A 13559-nucleotide genomic window follows, 5' to 3' on the forward strand; every position below is an offset into this window, starting at 1 on the left:
AAGCTTTAGGAACAAAATGTTATCCTACCTTAACATTAATCAGTTATATGGTCTTGCAGTATTGTAATAACGTATGTTCTGACCACACCTTTTTTTCTGAAAGATTACAACATTTGGGGAAAAAAATCTTTCTGAGCCATTGTGCCCTAAGGACATCAGGGTTGCAGCACTGATTATAGAGATAACCTTTTTGTTCTGCTGTATTCATTACACGAATTGACAGCTTATTAATTGCAATGACTTCTCCCTTGAATTAATTTATTTTGTCATCCTTTGTTTCAAAACAAATCGACACACACAATTTCTGATGCCTTATTATTGCTTGGTGAATCTAATGCTTACAACACCAGATCTGCTTTCACAGGTCTACTTGTTTAGGATGAATGTGAATATGCTTCACCACAGACAGGAAAAGTGGCTAGGATAAGAGACAATTATAAATGAAGTGTGTGGCAAATCACCACCAACTGAGGTTCAAAAGGTTTCTTTTTAGTCCCTGTAGTGTATCAACCCTGTTGAAGCAGGCTGCAATTGTGGCCATCACACCTAAACACCATCAATTGGAGAAGTACGCAGCCTTCAACAAAATCAACCTCATCAGGCCCATTTCTTCACTGTTTCCCTGCCTAGAATACATGGTAGTACATAGATCTTCAAAAGAAGCAAGGAGTACCTACAAGCTCTCCAGACCAGCTCCCACCAAATTAATCACAGAATCACAGAATGGTTTGGGTTGGAATGGCCCTTAAAGATCATCCAGTTCCAACACCCTGCCATAGGCAGGGCCACTTTCCTCAAGGCCAGATTGAATGGGGCTTTGAGCAACCTTTGAGACCAAAGCTGCTCAAAGCCCTATTCAACCTGGCCTTGAATACTTCCAGGGATGGGGCAGCCACAGTTCACTGACTGAGACACAATTTTGCTATTTGCAGACAGCAATTGTGACAGAATCCAATCATCTTTTTTGATCATCCAAGCACAGATTGTATGTCATTGGCATCTACAAAGCTAGGCTGAGATGCAGTCCGTCACCTCGTATCCGTCCAGTCTTTCATTTCGATAGCTAGGAAAACACATGTGTACTCATTTTATCAACAGGTATTATGGATAAATTAACCTGGTAACTGCTTTCAGTTCAGCCTGATGTCCCCATGCAATAGCCTTCTCTGTACTTTTGTTTCACCATGGTGCTTTCAGTGTGAGATTTTCACAGACAGAATTTTTGGAGGGCTCAGAGGGCTAAAACCCTCCCATGAGCACTGTGTACTGTGTCACATTCCTCTGAAGACCCTGACAGGGAGATCTTGCACCACTGCACAGGACTTGCCAAGAGCACAGTGTCTTCATTTGCCATTGAAAGATGCTCCATGGATACCTGCAGCTTTTTATGCAGCTCTTCCTGGATGACAGTTGGGACTTGAAACCCGATGTAATTATAACTCCTCAGCATAAAATGTGTACTTTTTATTACATACTTAATCAATATCTGGACTAGTATGGCTGTACACCATGAGTTCTGCCTTTAGAAACTATCAAAGTACACATCAGTGCACTAAAAACCAAAACCACACAGTTGATTTTAGTAGCACAGAATGGGAGGTGTCTAGGCCAGAGGACTTTCTTGCAAGACTGGGGACAATGGTGGGCAAGGCTGTAGATATCCTCTGCAACCAAATCAGAAAATGAGGCTCATTGCTGCTGGTGTGAGCAGCCCTGCTTCTTGACAGAGAGGCTTTTCCCAAGAACAGCAGTCCCCCTTCCTGCCTCAGAGCTCTTCAGTGCAAACAGAAACAATATCCCATATATGATAATTCTTACTTTCATGAGAATTTTTCCACAGAAGCCTTAAATTTTTCCTTGGATATCACCAGTGAAGTAGGGGAGGTCAGTGCTGTAGCAACCTTTCCTCTCCAGAAAAGCTTCTAGTTGTACAGAATGGCCCATGAGTCAGAGGGCTCAAACTATAATCCTGGCACCTGGGAATGGGCAGATTTCCCCCTCACTCAGGGTTGCTGTAGACACAACCCAGGCACCTTCTGCTCAGAAAGCCCTGTGTGAGGTGCCTGGCAGTTTGCTGGCATGGTCTCCATGAAGCTGAGATGATGGGCAATCAGTCCAGCCAGAAAGGACAGAACCTGCAAAGGACTGTCACTAAATTCAGAGAATAAGAGCTGGTGTGATGATTTGACCGAACCAGTGTGGTAAGGCAGCAGGGAAATCAATCAGCCAGTTACATAAAACACAGTATCTTCTTGACTAAGTACGCAGTTCACTGATTTCCCTCAGTTAATTCTAGCAATGGTCATAGTGGCTTCTCAGATTTTAGCTCCAATGAATGATACAGGAGAAAACAAATAGATAAAAAGTCCCTTCTTTACCATCAAAATCCAGGGTCAGTCTTCAAATCTATTAGTCTTTTCCCAAAGAAATTTTTCTTGAAACCGATAAGCATTCATCCCTTCTCCTCAAGCACCTTTCTTCATGAATAACCACTTACTGTGAGAATTCCCTGTGGGGCTAATCATTCTGCTTACAAAAGGGACCCTGCCTTAGATGCTCTGTGGATAGCCAGCCTTTATAACAGCGAGAGAAATGCAGCTTCAGCTCTAAGATGGCTGTCCCTCCCTCTCATCAGCTCTACTCACACATGCACCCCTCCTCATATTAGTGTATTCTGCATTTTTTTCCTTTTAGATTATCTTCTCCTTGGGGCAGGGATAGTGTCTTGGTATGTTTCTGTGAAGTTCATATAATCACATAGCTCTGATCTTGACTGGAGCCTCTTGGCACTATTGTAATATCAATATTATATATAACAGTTGAGGAAATACCACATTCTGACTTTTGGGAGCTCTTCCCCTGCCCCCCACCCAGTATCTCACTGCCTTTGTTCTCAGAGGCAGTTGCTGCTGCATTTTGTGCATACAAACACGTGCAGAAAGAGCAAGATGTAGGCATTTTGTGCTGAATTTTTAGAAGAGTTGTTTGAAGCTGGTATGTGTGGCTCAGGGTGATACGAATTAGTGGACAATGTGTGGATAAAAGAGCGAATGGGTGTGGTAAATGCCACTGATTGATTGGTGTCTAGCTGTAGCTTCTGTTATATGTATTTATATCACATCCAAAACCATGTATTAAAAAAGAATATTCAGGTTGCAAAGCAAGCACTGAAGAGTCAGGAAATAAATGAATTAAGCCTGTCTTCATCCAGCGCCCGTGAGAATTCGCACTATGAAGTAAAACAAGGAATTTGAGAGGACAGCAAAAGGAAGCTCTCATATTTCAGATTTGATCTTTTTTAACAGTTCCAGGAATGCTGTAGTCTTACTGTTTTTGCCCCTAGCCACAGTGACGGTCCCAAGACAATTCTCCTGCCATATATGTTGCCTCCCACCTCCATGAAGCCAGGCATTGGTTTCTCCTTTAAAAACTGGGAAAAAGCACCAACTTAGATTCCTTCCATCCAGCTCCATCCACATGTGGTTCTTGTTACCCACAATGCCCGTAAAAAGCATTTGCTCTCTCTCCAGCGGTTCATGTTTCCTCCTTTTCCCTGCCTTTCTTCAGAAACTGCTTTCTTCATTAGCTTCTTTCCTCTGTAAATACTCAGCTAGAAACGAAAGTACATAGGCACCAGATCCATGGCTGGGAGGTACTTCTGAAGACCCACTGTTCGGTCAAGTAAACCCTGGTGTAAATTGGAGAGAGTAAGGAACACAGAGCAGCACCAATAAACAGCTATGATGCTCTGCAGGGGGGAATCCAGCTACTGGGAGGCCTGAGTTTCCAAGCAAAGAAACCACAGGAGAACAGATGAACAGAGCCAGAACTGGAGCTGTATACGAAGATGGCTGTGGGGTGTAAAGGTGAGAATGGAGATGTAACACTGAGATATTGCCCTTCTGCGGAAAACCAGTAAGAGAGACACTGTGGAAAATAGCGGCTGAAACACTGGAACAAATGACCCAATGCTGAATGAGGTGGGAGATGAAGAGAAAAGGAAACAGATGCCTACAGTCTCTTCTACAAGATGTACATTTTTAAAGCTAGTTTAAAAAGAGATAATAAGGAAGAGATTATTAAAATAAGTTTGTCTGTCTAATAGACTGAAATAAATATTTCTGAGAAATAAAGACTTGGGGAAACTGTTGAAACAAAATGCACCCACACTGTGGGACTGGTAAACAGGCTCATTCCAAAGGAGCTCCAGATCTGAGGCAGGGCAGGTTTCTCTGAAGGAGAGGTTCTTTCATGAGACCAGCCTCTCAATAGCCTTTTTCTGGTTTTCTCCAGTTAGATCTTTTTTCAGAAGCACCCAGGGTAAGTTCACAATGAAGATCATTGGGTCTTGGATTCCTCCATTGCCTTAACTTTTCCTGCAATATGAAGAAACCTCTTTGTGGTAACACGGATTTAATGATCTTCAGCTTATGTATGTTAAGGACATATTTGCTTTCCAACCAATAGTCCAATGGCCTAAAGCAACACTATCTCCTGCTCCTAGAAGGTGTTCTTTTGCCTGAGTCACTCTCTGCTCCCTCCTCTGCACTGCAAATATTGCCATTATTCCTGTAAAACTGACAAACTGACATAATTTCAAGTGATTTCTTGCACCTTCTCCCACCTGCTGGCCCCTAGTTGGGCATGTGCCATTAGGCCAGCATGGGGAGCTTCCTGTGCTTCTTTGCTGGACTCTTATGACCTCCAGTTGCAGTTTTATTGCAATTTTTATTTTCTTTGTATCATGCCTAGTTTTCCATAAGAGTCCATCCTCTATAAGCTGTGCTGTGATGAATGCTAATGTTTTGTTAAAGGATTAATTTAAAATCTGCCAGTAATCACCTACAGGTTGTTTTGATCACAGTCACAGTCTTATCAGGTCTCAGGTAGCCTCCAGAACTGTAAGACCTAGTCTTCAGCTTGAGCCCAGACACAAACACCCCTGCTATTTTTTCCCTTCCTTTTCATTTTGTTTAATAACATTCCTCGCCTGTGTTTCATTCTTACATGAAGCACGGAAACTCCTCAAATTGCTAAAATACAGCTTCACAATCAGCCTTTGCTCTCTAACTTAAAGGCAGTCTGGCAGACACAACCAGTTACTACTAGAAATAAGGCTGCTTTGTGATTGTCCCCACCACTTGCAGACACAGAAAGAAGCACTCTTCAAACCTTCTCAAGTTGTACTCCATATTCCCAAGCTCTTTTTTAGCTCTTACAGGACTTGCATTGCTCCTTTTTTCTTTGCACAGATGTTATTTTCCTTGTTGCTTTTCACTCCTGGTGTCATATGGCTTTGAGTGGCTACTCTGCCCATACCGCACAGTCCATGGCTGTGAGTCAGGCACTTCAGGAGACACAGGCTAAGTTATATGGAGCAAAGCTGTTTCAGTGCTTTCTGTTTATCTCAGGTACAGGGTGGACATGTGTTTGCTGATAAGGCTTTTGTGTTGTTTGCTGTTTGACCCTAGGTGGTTGCGTATAGCCACAAATCCTTCTGCAATGCCCCATCTGGACTTCTTCATAGGGGAAGTTCAGCTCCACCAAGGCTTCATCTTCTGCAGCACACAGCATACTGTAAGTATTTGGAGGTTTCAGAAGCAAAGATTCTTTTAAACACAACACAGGTCATTTTTACTTGAAGTGCCGATCTTAAACAGTATATAATTTAGCCAAAATTGGGCAGATTTATGTAGGGCACCACAAAAGCAGCCCTCAGTACTAGTTTTCAAGATTTTATGACCACCTGTCTTGGAATAACTTCTGGATTCTGTTTTGGATCATAAAGTGTTAGTAACTGAATGTGGAGACTGTTCCCATAGCCCTTTCTGAACTACCTGTCTGTGATTAATTATGGACAACTCCGAACGATTGTACCTCTCCGCCAACCTCCGTGTTTGCGCAATGACTAACATGGTGATGTCAGTTCTCACTAATGTATTTGCCAATTAGGAAGATTTAGTGTGGTGACTGAGGACAGCAGAGCGTTGGTGGCAAATCTGTAATTGTCCAAGTCAAATATCTGACAACCGGGCGTTAGAAAAAGTGCTTTATGTTTTACCCCCATGTGGGTCTGACTGTGCATCTTTCTGCAGCACTTTGGTTTGTATCACATCAGGACACATCAGTCACATCTTATTAAGTCACATTGAATCACTTTCTGGCTCACCATAATACTTAATCAACAAATCCAATGCCATGTGCCACAATCCAGAGCATCAGTCAAGCAAATGCAATCAAGGAAATGTCTTGATTTTCTCTGAGTGCATGCGATGGACTGCCAGTGTTGGTAGCACCTCAGAGCTTTACCAAGACAAGCATCCCATTATGCAAGACCCCTATAAATGCTGCAGGAAGCAGCCTCTTCCTCAACAAGCTTGCAAACAGGAAGAAAAACAATTTGATCATGCACACGCACTCACGCATCAGCACAGAACAGACCTCAGCCAACCTGACAGGCTCATGAACACCCAGTCTACCAAACCAGGCTGAGATATGTGCACCACTGCTGGTGTGTGAAATACTTCAAATGATACTCGGAGGTGGCAGGCTTCAGCTGCCTATGTCAAGGCAGTAACCCTGTAGCTTGTGTAATTGCCTCTGTACAGGAGTTCGTGTTCAGCCGTACCACCCTCTGTGAAAAAGTTGAGCTGCAGGATAAGAGCTTTCACACAACCAGCTGCTGCCAAGCTACAGATTAGCAGGTAATCAGTTGACTGGTGGTAACTTCGTCAGCTCCCAGAGTCTTGCTGTGTGTTAGGGGGGGAATGGCTAAAGTGTCAAGGCAGGGGCACAAAGGGCAGAGGTAGATGACTAAGGTATAAGGTTGAATCGTCTGTGGAGTGAGAGGAAAGCGTGCAGTGGTGGGGAGGGGATGAAGGAAGTAGTAGCATAATCTCAGTCTGAGGGAATGTTCAGTAGAAAAGGAAGAGAGGCTTTCACATGCTTGTGCATGGCTCAGCCTTGTACCACTGCTACCCACACACATGTGAAAAGATGAGAACTGCAATTTCTTTGAGTCCCGGATAACGCCAGGTATCCATGCAAGCCATCAGCAAGCTGTCTGATTCTCCAGCATGGATAAAAACAACAGAATCCCAGGCTGGCAGGCTGGCAGGAAGCAATGCCAAGTCCAAGTGGCTTGAAAAAGAAGCAGCCATATCAAAGCTTCTATGTAAGTTTTACTCCACTGCTTTTTAAGTGCATGGTTTTATTTCCATCCAGTAGAAGACAGGTACTGGGTTTCATATGTGAAGAAAACCTGAATCCCAGTAAGAGATATGGAATCCAACCTTATTCATTTTGATACTGACATACATGCAGTGTACACACAATCACTGTGATGAGAGGCAGTCGTATGCTTTGGCCACTTTATGCCAGCTACACAGACACAAAGAAACTGTCCAGGGAAATAACTTTGACAGAGAGGGGTTTATCTGGCAGCATTTATCTAGCACTGTCTCTGCATTCCCTTTTCAGGACCTCCCCTCCTCCTCTACCCCCAGGATGATGGTGGAGGAAAGGATCAGGGAATAGAAGACCAGAAAGGAAACATCACTGGGGAATACTAAGACTTCAGCTTTTCTTTGCCTGACAGTAGTCCCTCAACACTGGGGATAAAAGCTTCAGCAGCCCTATGAAAAGGATAAACTGGCCCCTGTGAGGACCCAAGAGCAGAAAAATAAACTGACAACACCCAGCACTTCTGTGGCATTCCTGAGCTGTACAAATCACTTGCCCATGTCCTCACATATTGCCTTCCTCCTCCCTGCTATGCAGCACCGCTGCAACAAATCCACAGTGCTTGGACAGCTGGTGATGGCTGGGATTTGGCCCGATACGTGGATATTATTTGGGGGTTTGCTGCATTTTTATGTTGACTCACTGCATACAATGGGCCAATGTTGCCATCACCACATAACTGTCACAGAACTTTTTATTTTTTTTTTACTATTATTGTATTTATTCCTTTCTTCCCCTGCCACCCTGTAACAAAGAAAGGAAAATCCAGAACAGGACATGTGTTATTTAATATCTGTGTCAATGTCAGAATGCAGGCATGCTTTTATTCTTTTGCCTTTTGCAATGAATGTGCGATACCTGATATATTAGGTATTAATAAAGCAGACTGCTTTATGCTGTTTATATTGGTAATATGATTCTGGATCTTATCCCCAGCTGAGAGGAACAGGAATGTAGATCTTTTCCTTGTATATTATTGCCCAGCCATGCCTAATCAAGTATACAATATATTCTGATTTTTGTGTATTGTTTTATTTTTGATTGACTTTAATTAGAACCAGCTCTCTATATAATAAGTAGACATATAAAATGTGGCAGAGAGGGAGCAATGGCTAAAAGGCATAGAAAATGAGACAAAATAAAATCCAGCAAAGAAACCAACAGGATGGCGCAGCCTTGCACTTCACCAACAATTTTACAACGCTTCACCCATAATTGCCAGCATTAATCCCACCCATGCCGACAACAGTGATCTGTCTCAGAGGCATCAGTACCACGAAGGGCTGAAGATCCCCTTCTGCATTAACCGAGGGGTTAATGGGGAATTGCAAAGAAGGGGAATTACAAAAGCGTGATAGCATAGAATGGAAAGCATTTTTTTTCTCTTGACTGCAGGTGAACTGTGAAGTTTAGAGACATGAACCAGTTCACATAAAATAAGTCTCTCCTGAAGCTCTGCCACACAACATGAAATTACACATAAGAAGTTGTGTGCCTCCCTTTGTCTTTCCCAGTTTCTCTCAAGTTTTCTTCTGGATTATTTTCAAAGTCCTGCTATGACTATTGTCAGTGACAAAACTCAGATGTTATCACGCACCTTCCCAGCAAGAGAAAATCCTCTTTGTTCGAAGGTCCAGTTCTTCTCAAGGAATGGCTAATACTTCCATTAATTCAGTCAGCACTGACCTTAATTTGCTTGCTCCTGGATAGGACATCTGATCACATAAACCATTTGCACAAACTCCTGGGTTTATCCTGCTGAGGAAAATAGTGGCTGGCCTGCCTAGTATCACAGCACTTGATGCCTGTTCTACAGGGCTTTTTGCATAACATCTGGGGAGCGCCTACTTCTAAGAAAGTTTGAAAATGGTCCCTTTCATCAGCATCAGATCCCATTGTATTCAATGAGAGCTGCAGGTGTTCTGTACCACTTGGGGCCAGGCCCTTCATCATAATAAAAAGGCCAGATTTGAGCTGGAAGCTCTGTCATTAAAACTGCCTACAGTGTATTAGTAATCTGCTGAACCTCCTAGAGGCCCAGAGAAACCTTCTGCTGCGTTACTTTAACTCTTTGTGATTATCAGAACAGTGAGGATTTAAGAAGGGGCACATTAAATTCATGTCACATCCCTTCTCTGAGTTACCCAAAGACTAATAGACCCAACAAAACCTTTCTTAGGAGCACAAAGTAAAAGGAGCTCTCTCTGTATGAGGTAGCATTGACTATCAGAAGTGCCCACAATGTTGTTTAAGATGACTGACAGGCTCTTCCTCCATTTTATTTTACAGCTATTTTAATGCATTGAAAACCTGGAGATGCTTATGAGACTAGCCAAACCAGTTTTTAGTGCCTCTGATCTGCACACCAGATTCATTTCCTACTGTTGTCTTCTCAAGAAGCGAGCACCATTTCATGCAAGGGTTTTAGCACAGGGCATCGGGACACTTTTGCTCTGTCTGTAGGAAATCTGCACATGGGAGGCTGGAATCCTGAAGGCACCCTGATGCCTGAAGTTCTTCCTGGATAAGATCAGGGTAGAAACACTGAGAGAGACAAAGGAAGGGAGAGGTGGCTGCATGGAGACCCACTCTGTCAGGTACCCCTGGGGGGCAGAGCTGCTGATAAGTACCATGTGGGTCATCTGCTACCAGCACAATGATATGGAAACACATGAAGTTAGGGCACAACATGGTCCTCCTCTACCATCCTAAGAGCCATTGTCATCTGGCATAGATTGGAGTGGTATGTTGATGTTGTGGGAGCAGCTGCAGGGATGTATAGGAGGAAAAAGAGGGACTAAGTTTCTCAGGGAAGGCTAAATGCAATAAAAACTCTGGCTCTTCATGTCTTCATGTATTCATTAAAAGCAAATTACTGGATTGGAATGGCTGTTCAAATTGGTTCAGCTAAATATTAGGATATGACCCAAATCTTCTATCCAAGTGAACATATGCATACACTTTTCTGAAGCTCAAAAGATTTAGTCAGTCAAGATTTAAGAAAGGAGAGAGATCTGCTTTCCTGGGTTAGGTAGTTGTTTATTTTATATTTCAGTTTTAACATAAGTCTGTGCTTGCTGGAGTCAGCAAAGACCAGAAATTGTAACCCAACAGATCTGCATAGTGTCTTGGATAATCTTAAAATGAGGTTTGGAAAAGCTTCTGAGAAATTTCCAGGTATCTATAGCCAAACTTCCTAATATTTGCCAATCTCTGTTATTGGAATATTTCTCCCTGTCAAAGCCATGACTTGCACAACTCAGAAAGGTCCACAGAGAGATTTTCGTTCCTTTTTCTTTTGCATCTCATGAGATTCTGCATGTAATCTTATTATGAGCCAGAGGCCACATTACTCTGAGCTTCAAGAAACAATTAGGGTTGTGGTCACAGCAACTTGCAGAGATTGTGATGCATTAATAGCATCATGCTATAACTTGATAGTGATGCCGTGTCACAAGTTTAGCATAGCATATCATGGAATTTCTTTTACACTAAAAATGGACCCAAACTAAACTCCAAAACAATCCCAACATCCGAGATTTGGCTCCCAGTCTAACTCTTTGCAAAGCCAATTACTCTGTAACAGCCTGTGCCAAAATTCTGGATCAGAAGCCTATCTATTTTGGGATCATAACCATTGAGATCCAAAACTTGTCAAAATGGGGCCCTGTCTTTGTTTCCAAGAGAGCTCGGCAGAGTGAAGCTGCTAGCACAGACCTGCAGCAGCCCATTCTCTGCACATAAGGGGATGTGCAGTGCTCTCTTGGCTTTGGTCTTTGTCTCCCATGGCAAGTGCTGTGAAAGCAGCCCCAGTCCTTGTGGTGAGTCTGACAGACACTCCCACCCACCGGTCCTCCAAAAATGAACTGTAACGCAAGTTCTGCATGCTTGCACACTACTGGTTATAGTTCTTTGAAGGATGGGAAAAGGTTTTAGGCTCAGGGTCTGGACTGCTCATGGTTGGAGATTTGAATAGGCTATCCCACTACAACAAACACCACTGCTCATTCTGTCAACAAATCTGGCTTAGCTTTACTGACAGAGCATTTACTTTTGCATCCAAGAGCCATCAGTCCAACACAAAGAAAGACTTCTCATGCAGTCAAGATGTTAGGGCATAAAAAAATGTAATATCACCACACATGAAAATATAGCTCTTCTTTTGTGGTTACAGCCCTTTTTTTCTTGTGGTTATCATCTTTGGCATTCGAGCATGGTTTTTTCCCTTCACCCATATGACTACAACTCAAAACTATTCTAAATGAACTTTTCAGGAATTTCTTTTCTTTATCTCATGCATTCAGTTCCTGCAAAAAGTCTTGGAACCAGGTGGTTAAACAAATACTCCCTTCTCCTGCTCAGGTCTTAAAGGTTATTACCTGTTTTAGAAAACAGACAGCTCTGTTACTACACTGCAACTCAGTGAACTTCCACTGGAAATTCATCCAGGCTGCAAAGAGCACCCTGTCTGGCACTGTCCAGGGAGCAATAAACAATTTCAGAGAGTGGGACAAGGGAGCACATTCTTCTCTTGCACATGCTGTATTTTCTTCTCCTTTGAAAACATAGGAAAAGTGATCGCAAGAACTGGATCTGCATTACAATACACCCAAGCTCTGGGGAAGGCTGGGTCCCGCTGTGGACTCTGGTGTCTTTCACAGCCATGCCCTACTCAGCACCCAGCGCTTTGTCTCCCTGCCCTCTCTTCCTGTTGTCTTGTGGTCCGCGTGGCAGCGCCAGTATTTCAGTGTTAGTCCTTGGGCTGGACTTTGTTTGGTAAGATGTATGTCCATTTCCAAACACATTGACAGAAGACATGAATTACAAATATTATGATGCATTAAGCTGTGAAAAGACAATGGTTAAATAAGAAAGCTGTACGGCGGGGACCAAGGAAAAATAACTGTAATTCCGTCAAAAGGGAAGATGAATGAACAGAACTACACTGACATCTGCTGGTCCATACATCAGCGCTGGTATTGTTACTGACGCCGAAAATTGTGGTGGAGATGGGGAAAAATGACACGTTAAACTCAATAAATCCTTCAGAGATACCTGCCACTGCCACATTTATCTGCTACCTACTGTCCTGTGTACTCTCTGGTCATCTGGACAGCATCTTGTAGGGAACAAGTTTTTATATTTGCACAAGAGTAAGATTCATTTTTTCTTTTTTTTCTTTCTTTTTTTTTGAGGCAGACTGTTTCAGGTTAATGGAGCCCTGAATGGAGTGCCGGACTTGCGGAGATCCTGCACAGACAGCTGTCTCTATACAACTGACACACCAAATCCCACACACGTGGGACACCACACCACCAGTGTGCATGCACCCAGTACATCTAGTAAGTCATTGAACTTGCTGTGTAAGCACTGATTGATTGTACAGCACATACACAGTAAGTCTGATGAGTCCTAGATGCTGCAAATTCATCATGTGGTTTTGTCCAGGAAATTTTGCAGATAAATATAGAAACAACTGCTTCAGATTCTGAAATTTTGGCAGATGAAAAAAAAAAGATATATGTATTTTTTTAATGAAGATAAATAATACTTAACTACTGTAAAGCATAAGCTGCACCTAGGGGAAGAAGAGTCATTGGGAAAGGAGGCTATTACACTTATCAGAAGATACATACACTGAAGGTCTGTGATTTGTGCTATCTTGCACATTCATCGACCTTTACAAATCTTTCAGGGACCTGGTTTGTTTTTTTTCATATAATACTGAAGATGTGAAGGGTAAAACAGATGTACCCAAAACCACTTGTCCATTTAGACTCATATAGGCTGGAAGAGCTATGTGAGGGAGGAAGGAGGCTATAAAGACAATGGGAAATTTTTATTTTTCCTTTAAGTTCTCCACACTTTGTGCATATTGTTAAAAAATTAAAGCACAATCCTTGTAGCTCAAGCCAAAGAAAGACTGTGATGCTTTAATATATAAAAAGATCAATTTAGTTGCTTCCCAGAAAGACACCTCCTCAAAACAGTCTTTTCCCTTAAATAGGAAGTTAACAATGATGTTGCATTTCTTTTACTGAAAAAATAACAGTCTTTCGGAAAGCAGTTGATTCACTTGCAAATATGCAGCCAGCACCCTTACTGTCTTAATCCTGATGACAAGGGGGTGGGGCTGGACCATCTGAAAAGGAGTTTTCCGTTTCCCTTCCAAATCACTGCTTTGGGATTTCTCTGGGTGGATTTTGATTGTTCTGCTTTTACTGCACGCAGGGCATCTTCTTTGCACATCTAAACGCAGAGGCGAAAAGATCTCGCTATTGAAAGAGTAAGGCAAAGAAGAGACTTGCATTCATACA

Source organism: Melopsittacus undulatus, chromosome 1 (assembly GCF_012275295.1).
Source record: "Melopsittacus undulatus isolate bMelUnd1 chromosome 1, bMelUnd1.mat.Z, whole genome shotgun sequence".
In the NCBI taxonomy this organism is placed as follows: domain Eukaryota; kingdom Metazoa; phylum Chordata; class Aves; order Psittaciformes; family Psittaculidae; genus Melopsittacus; species Melopsittacus undulatus.